Raw genomic sequence first — 13,520 nt, forward strand, 5'->3', positions numbered from 1 at the left:
TACCCTTATTTTCTTGTTCAGAGAAAAATGCAATTTACATTTGAACGTGGTATCTAGACAAGTCTAACTGGAAGGAATAATAAGTGATCACTGTTGTTTCAAAATGGATATGGCCCAGATTCATTGGCTACCGTGATTATTCATTGGCTACCGTGTATACACCCTTTTGGTCAGTCTTGTTGGTGTTTGAAACATTATCTTTTTTTCATTGTGAGATGAATATCGAAACTGTTCACCTCTTTTGGTGGCCTTTCAGGTCACTGGGTCAGTTGCTGTGACCCTATGCAGTCCTCGGTCTTACCACCCTCGATTTAAAACATTTTTGGTGTGCCCTCCTGTTTGTCCATTGGAACATTTCAGCTTGCAGTTGTTTTGCTAGCCTGTGAAAACTGGGCATTGGGAAACTGGTTAGTTGTACTCTTAGGTCTTTTTATTACTGACTCTCATCTTAATTTTTTGTGTTAACCAAGGGTTATGAGTGATATGCCCTCCTTTTCTACTGCCTATCTAAATCATTTCTATCCTTCAATGTCCAGATGGAATATTAACCCTCTCATAAAGCTTTCCCTGATGCTCTCAGCAAGAAGTAATGGATCTCTCAGTACCCAGTGAAATCTCCCTTTTCATTTCTTACAGCTTTTTCACTTTCTGCTGTCATTGTTTATGCTAGACCAGTGCTTCCAAAAGGAATGAAGCATGAATGATTGTCAGAATTTTGTTTTTAGGATTTGAAATTCCTTTAGTACTTTCAGGGATGTATTTGTTGCACTATAATGACTTCAGATTTCCTCCTGTCCAGTGTGGAAATGTTGGTTTTGGTCAAGCTGATGATATTGCCAAACAAACAACCACATTAACTGACGAAAAACAAAAACAAAAAAAACTGAGGTGAGAAATGTGGTCTTTTCAGCAGAGATTAGAGTTCTGGAAAGATCACTGATAAATCAGCTTCTCTGGGAAGCATGAGATCTGAGAGAGACTTCAAACTGTGTCCTGAGGAAGGAGCTAGGGAGGATTAACAAACACATCTGGGCTGAGGCTTGGAGACTGCATCAGTAACAGTAGGAGCTGAGACTGTTCAACGATGTTTTCTAGCTATTGGTGAGAAAGGTTCTTATAGTATTTTCTTCCTTTTTGATCCATGGACAGTTTAGATCTTCTCTAATTAGTTCTATTCAAAGTTAGACTCTTAGAAAAACCTTGTGATTCATGTTCTTCCTGAATCTCCTTGATAGAAATGAAAGCAATTTCTGTGGGACTGGGAAGGTCAAGGCCCTGTGGTAAGTCTTTTCAGAAGGTTAAGAAGATCCATCAGTGCAACAATTACCTCAAGAAGCAGGCGGGGGGAATTGGGAGCATTTCTCATACTAGAAAGTGGAACTCAGTGAAAGCCTAGGTGGGGTATAGAATGGAACTCTGTCTCTTGGTATTCTTGAGTGCAGATGATTCAGAGTGTTTTTATTTTTAACAAGGAGGACTCCTTGATAGTGGAATATGAAGTAGTAATCCCTGGGAAGAGGAAGGAAATGAGAAATCCAGAAAAGTTGCTTCTGAAGGCCTGCCAGTCTATTTTTTAAATAATATATTTTATTTATTTATTTAAATCTTTAAAAATATTTTATTTTATATTTGACTATAGTTGATTTACAATGTTGTGTTAGTTTCAGGTGTACAGCAAAGTGACTCAGTTATACATATATCTATTCTTTTGCAAATTCTTTTCCCATTTAGGTTATTACAGAATATTGAGCAGAGTTCCCTGTGTTATACAGTAGGTCCTTGTTGGTTATCTATTTTAAATATAGTAGTGTTGTGTATGTCAATCCCAAACTCCCAATTTATTCCTTACCCCTGCCTTTCCCCTTTGGTAACCATAAGTTTGTTTTCTAAGTCTGTGAATCTGTTTCTGTTTTGTAAATAAGTTCATTTGTATCAATTATTTTAGATTCCACATATAAGCGATATCATATGATATTTGTCTTTCTCTATCTGACTTACTTCACTTAGTATGAGAATCTCCATATCCATTCATGTTGCTGCAAATGGTATTTTTTCATTCTTTTCAATGGCTACTATTCCACATCTTTATCCATTTCTCTGTCGATGGACATTTAGGTTGCTTCCATATCTTAGCTATTGTAAATAGTGCTGCAATGAACACTGCGGTGCATGTATCTTTTCAAATTATGGTTTTCTCCAGATATATGCCCAGGAGTGAGATTGATGGATCATATGGTAGTTCTATTTTTAGTTTTAAGGAACCTCCATACTGTTCTCCATAGTGGTTGTACCAGTTTACATTCCCATCAACAGTGTAGGATGGTTCCTTTCTCTCCACACCCTCTCCAGCATTTATTGTTTGTAGACTTTGATGATGGCCATTCTGTCTGGTGTGAGGTGATAATGTCATTTTAGTTTTGATTTACATTTCTCTATTAGCGATGTTGAGTATCTTTTCATGTGCCCCTTGGCCATCTGTATGTCTTCTTTGGAGAAGTGTCTATTTAGGTCTTCTGCCCATTTTTGGATTGGGTTGTTTGTTTTTTTGATATTGAGCTGCATGAGCTGTTTATAAATTTTGGAGACTAATCCCTTGCCAGTTGCATCGTTTGCAAATATTTTCTCCCATTCTGTGGGTTGTCTTTTCACTTTGTTTATGGTTTCCTTTGCTGTGCAAAAGGTTTTGAGTTTAATTAGGTCCCATTTGTTTATTTTCATTTTTATTTCCATTACTCTAGGAGACAGATTGAAAAAAATATATTGCTCCTGCCTGTCTTCCAGTATTTGACTCTCTTAAGGCTGTGCATGATAGAACATGGGGGCTTTATACTCTGGGCAGAAGGACAGTTTTAAAACAAGCCATTGTTTGTTTAACAATTCTATTATCTGCACTTAATTTTTAAAGCCTCCCAATATGTCTAATCATTACCAAGGGAATCAGGCGAAAGTATTTTGGGAAAAAGTTGGGATAGAGTATAAAATTATGGGGAAGGGGATTCTAGGATTCACTGTTTGGGAGATAATATTTAACAATGTATGAAATTCCCCAAGGTTAAAGTAAGACTTAAGGGGAAATAATTGGGGTTACTTTGACATATGGAACTTTTTTTTTTTTTTAGTAATTAACATTTAAATGTCCTGTGTTATATTTGTTAAGCATGATGATTTCCATTACAGACCAGTAGGATCTGGGCCATTTCACATCCTCTCAAAGAGCAGTGTGAAATGGACAGATAAATCCTCCAAGGAAATTCTGAACTCAATTACTGGGGTTGTGACCCTCATGAACTGAGTGTGAATGAATTCTTTAGAATGCTTGGCCTAATTTGGGGGATCTTTTTTTTTTTAAATTAAATAAAAATTATAACACTGTATTTTGGGGTTTATGATGTATTTAGATGTGAACTATATTACAACAATAATATAAAGTCTGGGGGTATAAATAGAATTACACTATTCAAGATTCTTATAGTTTGCCTGAAATGGTGTGATATTGTCTAAGTAGACATTGACATGTAAAGTCTTTAATCCATTTTGAGATGATTTTTCTGTATGGTGTAAGATAAGAGACCCGTTTTCCCAATACCATTTATTGAAGAGACTATCTTTTCTCCACTGTATATTCTTGGCACTTTTGTCAGAAGTTAATTGGCCATATACAATGTGGTGTTTATTTCTGGGCCGTCAATTCTGTTCCATTATTATATGTGTCTGTTTTTTTAGTTGAATAAATTTGACATGTAAATTTAAGGTATACAGCATGTTACTTTGATACTTTTATACACTGTAATGTGATTGCTAATATTTATCAAATTATATAATTATAGTGCAATATTATTGTCTATATTAATTATACTGTGCATTAGATTTCTGTTGCTTATTTACTCACCGTATCAAGTTTGTACCCTTGAATTATCAATCTTATCCTCCCTACCCACCCCATCCCCTAGTAGCTACCATTTTACTCTCTGTTTTTTAAAGGTTAAATTGTTTTTAGATTCCACATATAAGTGATATCATACAGTACTTGGCATTCTCTGACTTAACCTCACTTAGCATAATGTGCTCAAGGTCTATCCATCTTGTCTAAAATGGCAGGATATCCTCATGGCTGAATAATATTCCACTGTGTATATGTATCACATCTTATTTATTCATTCATCTGTTGATGGGCATTTGGGTTGTTTCCAATTTTTTGGTCATCATATTGTGAAAACTGCTTCAGTAAACATGGGAGTGCATATATCTTGTCACAATTGTGTTTTTATTTCCTTTCAGTATATAGCCAAAATTGCTTGATCCTGTGGTAGATGACTTTTAATTTTTGAGGAACCTCCATATTGTTTATAGTGGTTGAACCAATTTACATTCCTACCACCAGTGTACGAGGGTTCCTGTTTCACCACATCCTTGCTAGCACCTGTTGTCTCTTGTCGTCTTGATGATAGCCATTCTACAGGTGTGAGGTGATATCTCATTGTGGTTTTGATTTGCATTTTCCAGATGATTAGTGATGTTGAGCATCTTTTCATGTTCTTGGCCATTTTGATGTCCTCTTTGGAAAAATGTCTATTTAGTTCTTCTGCCCATTTTGAATTGGATTGTGTGTTTGTTATTAAGTTGTATGAGTTCTTTATATTTTGGATATTAACTCCTTATCCGATATTTGGTTTGCAAAATTTTTTTCCTATTCTATAGACTGTCTTTTCATTTTGTTAATTAGTTTTTTTTTCTGTGCAGAAGCTTTTGAGCTTGATGTAGTGCCATTTGTTGATTTTTGCTTTTGTTTTTTGTGCTTTTGGCATCACGTCTAAAAAAATCATTGCCAAGACCAAGATCGATAGGCTTCTCCCCTACATTTTCTTCCCTACACTTTCTTCTATGGTATCAGTTCTTATGTTAAAGTCTTTGATCCATATAAAGTTAGATTTTGTGAGTAGTGTGAGATAGGGGTCCAGTTTCATAGTTTGTATGTGTTTTTTTAGTTTTTCCAGAAGCATTTGTTGAAAAGACTATCCTTTCTCCTCTATCCTTTCTTTGCTTCCTTGTCAAATATTAGTTGACCATGTATGCCATGATTTAATTCTGGGCTGTCCATTCTGTTTCATTGCTCTATGTGTCTATTTGTGTGCCAGTACCATACTGTTTTTTATTACTATAGCTTTGTAGTACAGTTTGAAATCAGGAAGTGTAATGGCTCTGTCTTTGTTATTCTTTCTCAGAATTGCTTTGGCTATTCAGGGTCTTTTTTAGTTGCACACAAAGTTTAGAATTGTTTCTTCTATTTCTGTGAACAATACCTTTGGTATTTTGATGGGGATTGCACTGAATCTGTAGATGGTTTTGGGTAGTATGGTCATTTTAACAATATTAATTCTTCCGATCCATGGACATGAGATGGAAAAATATGAAATGCCTCACAAATTTGCATGTCATCTTTGCACAGGGGCCATGCTGTTCTCTGTGTATTGTCTCAATTTTAGTATATGTGGTGCCGAAACGAGCTCTGGGGATCTTTAACAGGGGCAGACTTCTGATGGCATGCCCAGCAACAGAGGCCCTAAAACTCAGGGCTGTCATTAGTCCATAAATAACCTTTACCTGAATTAGACAAAAACCTATGGACAAGGCCCAATGCCAAGGTGTGTAGTTCTACATATGGACTATAAGCTGGATCTTATCTTTACATACCCATTTTGCCAGGTAGTTTTGTAGAGTGCATGACCAACAAAACTTAATGTATAATCTTTGCTAATTCTTCTATTTTATTTAATTCCAGGCCACATAGAAGAGATTGGCAATATAATTTCACAGAATAATATACAGTCACTTTCTTTTTGGCTTTTCCCCTTGTTTAAAACTCACGCCTGGTTTGCAAAATGACAAATAATTCATAGGAAAGTTATATCCTTTGTTGTAATCTTGACATCTTCAAAAGCAATACATTGTAAATAAGCTGTTGTGAGATAGGACAAGTAGAAGCTTTAAGACAGAAGTATTTAGGCTCTTGTACGTTTCTTACATACAAATTTCATAATAATCATGTTGAATTGGAATTGTATGTATATTTTTCTGTTTATTCCCAAAACACTCTCCTTAAAGGTAAGGAGAATGCATTTCACATTTGAGTTCCAATCAAAGAGCACAGTGCCTGGCACATAGTTGGCATTGAATGAATGCATGATATTCCTTATTTTTCACTATCTTACTTCCTTAAGGAATACTAAAGGAAAGGATCTGAGATAAAAATTTTGAAATCACAACATGTAGATTCTTTCTAATGAGACAAACATGTAAGAATTTCCTGTACTCCTTCATTTCTTTTCAAGACTACTATAGTTGTGTAGTATAAATTATATTTATAAAACTATATCTTACATTACTATTTATTATAACTAATGGTTAAAACTTTAATACCAAGGCTCTTTTACTTTACTTTATAAATTTTTTCTCTTATTCCTGGACTTTGAGTGAGAAAATTGTGTCAAGTCTCTGTGTCAGTCATTACTAATTATATGATATTGAGTACCTAGTGACTCTAAGCTCAGAGTTATATTTCTTTATATTAGAAATATATGAGAATATATTTTCACTTGCAATTGTGTTACATTTGTTCAACTTCTACACAAATGCAACATACAATTATTGTTATTGTTGTACTAGTACACATTGAATACCCACTGGTAACATTGCTGTGTGATAAAAATATAATAACTTGGCAAATTGTAGCTTGGCTTTGAAATAAAAAAAATGGATTTGAAATTGCCTAGAATAGGAATAAACTGGAAGAAACAACACACTGTATTCAAAGTATAATTGTATTCAGCCCATGATTTAACATACTTTGCAGCCAATGTTAATTTTTATGTAATGCATGTGGTGCTCATTTATTTACTTTTTGATCTCTCCTTAAAAGTATTCTGTGTGAAGGACATTATAGAATTTGTAAACTACAGTATAGAAAAGGACACTAAGACATTTAAACTTGATCTCATTCTATCCCAGAAGTACCATGATCTCAAGGCTATGAATTTGTAATAATCCAATAAAATAAAACTCTCTCCTCTGCTATCTAGGTTTAGTGCCTGCACTACGAAGACAATTTTTGTAGCCTTACCATTGGAATTTGCCATGTTTAAATCCTTTCCATTTGCTGGAAAACTTCATTGTTGCTGACAAGGAATCAAGTAGAAAATTGGAGGCTTGGATATGAAACTCTCTCTGGTGCTTGTTTAGCATAAGTGAACATTTTTGTTTTGGGACCAAAATAAACTCCCTGCGTCTATTTTTAAGAAATACTTATAGTGTAAATATGTCATTCATGATTTTTCAAACATAAGCTTTGAAAAATGAGCTTGGGAATGGTCTATATTTAAATCTATAAAGAACTCATGACAAAATGATACTAACTATAGTGCTTACAATGTTTTGTGTCATTTAGAGAGAAAAATATAAAGCTGTCCTGACTTCCTGTGGTAATTAGTGCCTATTTTATGGTACATAAAATACTCTAATGGTAATGTTGTAAGAAGTCATTTGGTTTTATCAACTGCTGAAATTACTTTTGATGTTGTTACTAAAAATAGCGGGATATGTAGGTGTGTCAGGACGCAGGGTGCAGCAGCTTGGCACATGCCTGTCTAAACCCCGCATTCTTCTGAGGTTCAGATTAAAGGCCTGATTTTGTAGTTTTGTCCCTCACACTGAGGGAAGGTCATTGACTGATATTCCTTCAGCTCCTTTAATGGAGGTGACAAAAGGAGAGTGTCTGAAAGAAAGGAGGTCAGGGTGGAGGAATGAGGGAGAAAGCAAGAATTAGGGAGAGACTTGAATTTTTAAACTTGTTTCTTTTACTTACCATTATTTTTTTACCCTCCTAACAAAGATTAATCTGGCAAATTCCCTAAATCGGATGGCTGAATTTATCCTTTTAAGCTTTTTAAAAGCAAGAGAATTTTTCAAAGATACTTCTGTATAATTGTGAATAAGACCAATGCCAGAGAAGAGAAAAAAAAACAAACAAAACAAAAACAAAGCAAGATAAAAGACAGGAAGAGAGAAAGAAAAATGAGAGTGAAAAGTCTTCAAACTTCTGTACTTTTAGAGATTGTGAGAGGCTGTGCTCTTTTTCAATTCAATGAGTCTCTTAACTTTTTTTTTTCTTGCTATCACTGCTCATTCTTGTCTCTTTGCTTGTTCCTGTCTTCTCATTTCCCTTTCCAAATTTTCATCTTTACAAATTCCTCATGTTACAGTTTAAAATTATTATTGTAATACTGACTGCTAGGACCTTTCCATTTATTCCAATTTCCACTGGATGGTTAGGGCCAATGAACCTGTGAACACCAAACCTTTCTATTTCTGGGTGTGGTGGCCCTCCACCAAGGAAAGGGGTTTCCTGAAGTCCTTGTCTGATAGCAAATACTGGAGTAGGGTTAAATGTCCTTGGGTCACATAATGGTGGCCAGTGAGCTAATCTGTTTCTGGGAATGCATTACATTTTAAAACCTTGCCCATAATCCCATGATTGTTCAGCTGGTGACAGGTGGAGAAAGTGGTCCTGATTTTGGAATAAAAGTGTGAGATTGCTTGTAATTAGTAGTCCTGAGAGTAGGTTCATAGGACTATGAATGGATTTAAATGGTAACATAGTTTATCCATTTAGTGAACACAGTTCTAATTGTTCAACTGACTATTTTCACTTTCTGGGCAGACAGGATGACCACATTCACAAGCCTAATTCAGAGTCTGTGTGGGACTGCGGGACTGCAAGAGGAATTGATGTGTCATTTCTGGTCTGCAGCAGTTATGAGTTAGTGTGTTTCTTCCTCTGTTGCATCTCTCTCTTGCCCTGCCTTGGCAATCCTAGAAACCATGGAAGGCAGCCATCAGGAAATGGAGGCATTGAATTTTTCCTAAATGAGAAATAAATTTTTATAGTAGTAAGTACCTGATATTCCCGGATTTGTTTGTTACTACAGCAGAACTTACCTGATCATGACAGCTACATTTAGTATAGTATCCTGGCACATACTGTCCACTAAATGATATTTATCATTATTATTATGATAGTATTCTATGGGCCTATTGGGAGATGTAATACAATTATTCTTCCTCATTGATAATGACTTTATTAAAATGAAATTAAGAAATACTATGCAAATATGATGGAATATATATTAGATACTTATTACAATTTTTTGACTCCCTGTGGGGTATGGTTTAGGATGAGAGCAACAGGATCATTTTCACTTAGGTGTCTTTTTATCCGTGCAATATCTTATATAAGCAGTAATTAATTTTCAGAGCTATGACCTAAATAGCTAAGAAAATAGAGTTTTAGAAGATAAGGGAAAAAAGTGGAAAAAAGTAATATATACAAGAAAGAAAAGAAAGAAAAAAATTGTCTGTGGAGTTATTTTATAATATCACCTCCCTCAATAGACTACAACAGTACCTGTGTATGTTTCTAAGACTAATAAACAGGGTAGCCCAAATCACTGAGTAAAGTAAATGACTAAAATAATAAAGAAGCTGAGTAGTGAATAAAGCACTTCTAAGTGTCAAAGTTGTGGCCGTCAATCACGGTTTGGCCACCTATATTGCTGGAAGTTTTGGGACAATATTCAGGAAAAATGACTAGACACAGATAGGTCCTATAATTAGAGAGATTATTTGTCACTCTAAAGAATCAACTTAAATTTGTCAGTTAGTGAGTCTAACTTCAGTTTTTTTAGATGAACCTCCAAAGTACACATTTCACTGTTATGATCTCAACACCCCAGTTGTACACTTTGTTGAGAACTGCGCACGTATTGACATCCTCAAAATACCCTCCTGTTAGAAAAATGTAGCAGTGTGCTTTAGCAGTGAATGTAAACTCTACTTCCTCTTAAGATGCTCATGATTAGTTTGACATCTGGGAAATTGTTCTTTAATATGAATAGAGGAGTTTTATATCCTTTTATATAAGATAGCTATTTAGATCTTTTGGAAACCTTTTAAATTATTACACTTTTTCATGTCATCTTGACAGAAAAATGGCTATCTACATGAAGGAACGTAAAAAGGGATTCGTGTATCTGTTAGTTAGATTCCATTGCAGCACTCATATTTCTTGCCCGTGGACTCGATAATCTGTGGGTTGGCTGAGATCAGCTAGGCTTGGATTTGGGGTTTTTCCATGTATCTCTCATTCTGAAACGGGGGTGAAAGGCATTGCAGTCATTGGGGGCGTGCTCTTTTCATGGTGGATAGCAGGAAGGCAAGAGGAGCCAATGGAAATACCTGATGCCTTTCAAAGTCTCTGCTTGACATTCCACCATTTCATATCTGCCCATATTGCTTTACTCATGTGAGCAACACCAGAGTCAATGGGGGTAGAGGTGTATAGTCCTCCTCTAGAGGCAGTTCTTACAGCCTCTTTGATATGTAATTGTATCATCGGGAGAAAATGGAATAGGAGGGATCAGAATCCATTCATTCACATTAGCTAACACCACATATGATGGTGGCCTCTACAGAGATGAAAGACCTAAAGTTGAAAGGTAAAAGTATAAAGTTAATAGAAGAAAATCTAGAAGACTATCTAGGGTAGTAGAACTTCTTTAAAAAAATGTAAAAGTACAAACCAAAAGAAAGAAAATTAATAAATCTGACTATATCAAGAAAAATTTTAATGAAAGGCACCATGTATCAAGTTAATAAACAGATAATAGATTGGGGGCATATATTTCTGACACTTAAAATCAACTAACAATCAATACCTAGAATATGAGAAATTCTTCTGTAAAGAGCAATTCTGATACAATTAAGTGTGAAAGATATGAGATGGAATTTTCAAAAAATTAAAACCAAAAAGCTACCAAGCATGCATAAGGGGAAGTCATAGAATCATTAGTGATCATAAATATGTAAATTAAATCAAGAATATCACTTTAGAGCCATTAGCGCACTAAATAATACTAAGAACGCAATAATGTAATAGGAACCTTCACACACATCTAATGGAGTGTAGATTGTTGTGGACATTTGGAAAGTAATCTAGTACCAGTGAGTCAGTTTGTAGACACATACCCTGTGATAAATCTGTTCTTTTACCAGGTATATAATCCAAATCTATCCTCATGTAAAGTCAAAAAGGGACATGTAAAAGGTTGTTCTTTGTTGTGGACTAAGAAATATTGTGTTTGTTCTTGGTTGAGGACTAAGTTGAGGTAAGTGAGACAACTCAGGTGCAGATTTTAAGGAGGCACTCACTCTAAAGGTCATGTAAAACATGAGTACAGGATAGCACACTCACCCTGAGAGTAAGTGCCTCCTTAAGTGTTGTGCCCCATCTGCCTCACTTGCCTCACCCTACTATCAGCTTAGCTGGTAAACTGGAGTCAGATTAAGTGTCTGTCACATGGAGAGTGGATAGATGACATGAAATAAATGCACAGGAAGGAGAATTACACATCATTTAGAAAGAATGGATGAAAGATAAATATAGTTGTAGGAGTGAGTTTTAAGTTGTTTAATTAAAAAAAAACATTATTCATCATTTTGAAAGTGAACACATCAAATGGCATTTTATTTACTTAAGAAGCAAATATTAATTAAAACAAAGCCAAAATAAAAATATTTTGATAAATATACTAAGAGGAAAATTAAATAGTACAGCCTATTTAAAAATGTTCATAAAGCAATGTACTTAAAATTGATCAAGTGAAAACACATATTTTTACAATCTTAAAATCAAAATCATTTTATGTATCAGAAATTTTTCAGTATGTGGGGAAAAGGTTTATATTGTTCAATGAAACCTTAGCATATACTTTTTGACTCTCCCCATAATAACTGGCATATCTATTTCTCAAGCCAATTTAAATCTAAAATGTAAAACTGACTTTGACGTGACGGCTCACTATGATCTATTTCACCCAAAAACTTTGCTGAGTTTTTGGTATAGACTCTCTACATCTGCAAGTTATGAATGGTTTAAAATATAGAAATAGGGCTTCCCTGGTGGCGCAGAGGTTGAGAGTCCGCTTGCCGATGCAGGGAACATGGGTTCCTGCCCCGGTCCGGGAAGATCCCACATGCCACGGAGTGGCTGGGCCTGTGAGCCATGGCCGCTGGGCCTGCGCGTCCGGAGCCTGTGCTCCGCAACAGGAGAGACCACAACAGTGAGAGACCTGCATACCGAAAAAAAAAAAAAAAACAAAAAAAAAAAAAAATATATATATATATATAATATAACTACAAATTTAAGAAAAATGTGGATGGTTTGGAGACTTTTTAGCAGAATTATGAGTTAAAATTCATTGTTGTGGTCCACTCTAAATCTGACTTTTTAATAGCTTTATCAACTATCATACCCTAGATAAGAATAGTAACTGAAGATGGTAGATTTTAGTATGGCTGAGGACTGCCAGATATCCACGAAGGGATACTGGGTATCTGGAAGAGATCCCTGGTGGTCCAAAAACAAAATCTGTTCTTGCATCTGCTCCAATCCAGCTTTCTGACTGTCTCTCCTTTCTTCAGTATTTTCACATTCGTCTGTGCCGTCATTTATAAAATATATCTCTTAATTAAATGTGTTCTATGTCTCTGGGAAATTGATAACTTGATTTGAAAGCACTTTAAAAAATAAAGTTCAGGGGTTTCCCTGGTGGCGCAGTGGTTGAGAGTTCGCCTGCCGATGCAGGGGACACGGGTTCGTGCCTCGGTCTAGGAGTATCCCACATGCCGGGGAGCGGCTGGGACCGTGAGCCATGGCCGCTGAGCCTGCGCGTCCAGAGCCTGTGCTCCACAACGGGAGAGGCCACAACAGTGAGAGGCCCGTGTACCCCTCCAAAAAAAATTTAAAAATAAAGTTCAGGTCCCCAAATGGTGGCCAGCTGCTACCAGAATTTTCTCAAACTCTGTGAGGAGTGGCCAGTGGATGAGACCAAATGAGGCCGGGACTTGGGCGCTTATCAGTGGGAGCGGGTAGCGCACGCCTTTCGGGAGGGAGAGAACACCCAGATTGCAGAGCCTGAGGCCTGTGATCAGTTGTACGAGAGCTTAGTACTTCTCCATTCAAACTACTACAAACACAAGTACCCTCGCCCCAGAGACACAAGCTTCAGTGGCCTGTCCCTGGAAGAATACAAACTGGTCCTGTCCACAGATACCTTGGAAGAGTTTAAGGAGATGAATAAAGGCATGTGGAAGGAACTGCAGGAGAAGTTTGCCCCCAAGGATCCTGAGGAGAAACATAAGGCCTGGGCTAGGGCCTTATCGCGACTGCATTACCTAAGCGTGAAGTAGTGTACATTGTCATCATCAGTAAAATGCCCTGATTTCTCCTTCAAAAAAAAAAAAAAGTTCATATACCTATAATAATTCTTTTAACCTTTTTATTTTATATTGGAGTATAGCTGATTAAGAATGTGATAGTTTCAGGTGCACAGAAAAGTGACTCAGCCATACATACACATGTATCCATTCTCATATACCTATATATAATGATACTGAGTGTTGAAATAATT

At 36.0% G+C, this 13,520-nt stretch overlaps 1 non-coding gene and 1 pseudogene across 1 annotated transcript; one reads left to right on the top strand and one right to left on the bottom strand.

Annotated features, from left to right (window-relative positions):
• Nucleotides 1-5,401: 5,401 nt before the first annotated feature.
• On the bottom strand, nt 5,402-5,507 carry LOC113617750 (U6 spliceosomal RNA). Its single transcript, XR_003431759.1, has one exon. It is a non-coding gene; the product is annotated as a U6 spliceosomal RNA (small nuclear RNA).
• A 7,369-nt stretch (nt 5,508-12,876) lies between these two features.
• Nucleotides 12,877-13,299, top strand: LOC113617652 (ubiquinol-cytochrome-c reductase complex assembly factor 2 pseudogene; annotated as a pseudogene).
• Nucleotides 13,300-13,520: the final 221 nt, after the last annotated feature.

Source organism: Aethalodelphis obliquidens, unplaced genomic scaffold, assembly GCF_003676395.1.
Source record: "Aethalodelphis obliquidens isolate GAN/ISIS:26980383/991018 unplaced genomic scaffold, ASM367639v1 scaffold4, whole genome shotgun sequence".
NCBI classification, from domain to species: Eukaryota; Metazoa; Chordata; class Mammalia; order Artiodactyla; family Delphinidae; genus Aethalodelphis; species Aethalodelphis obliquidens.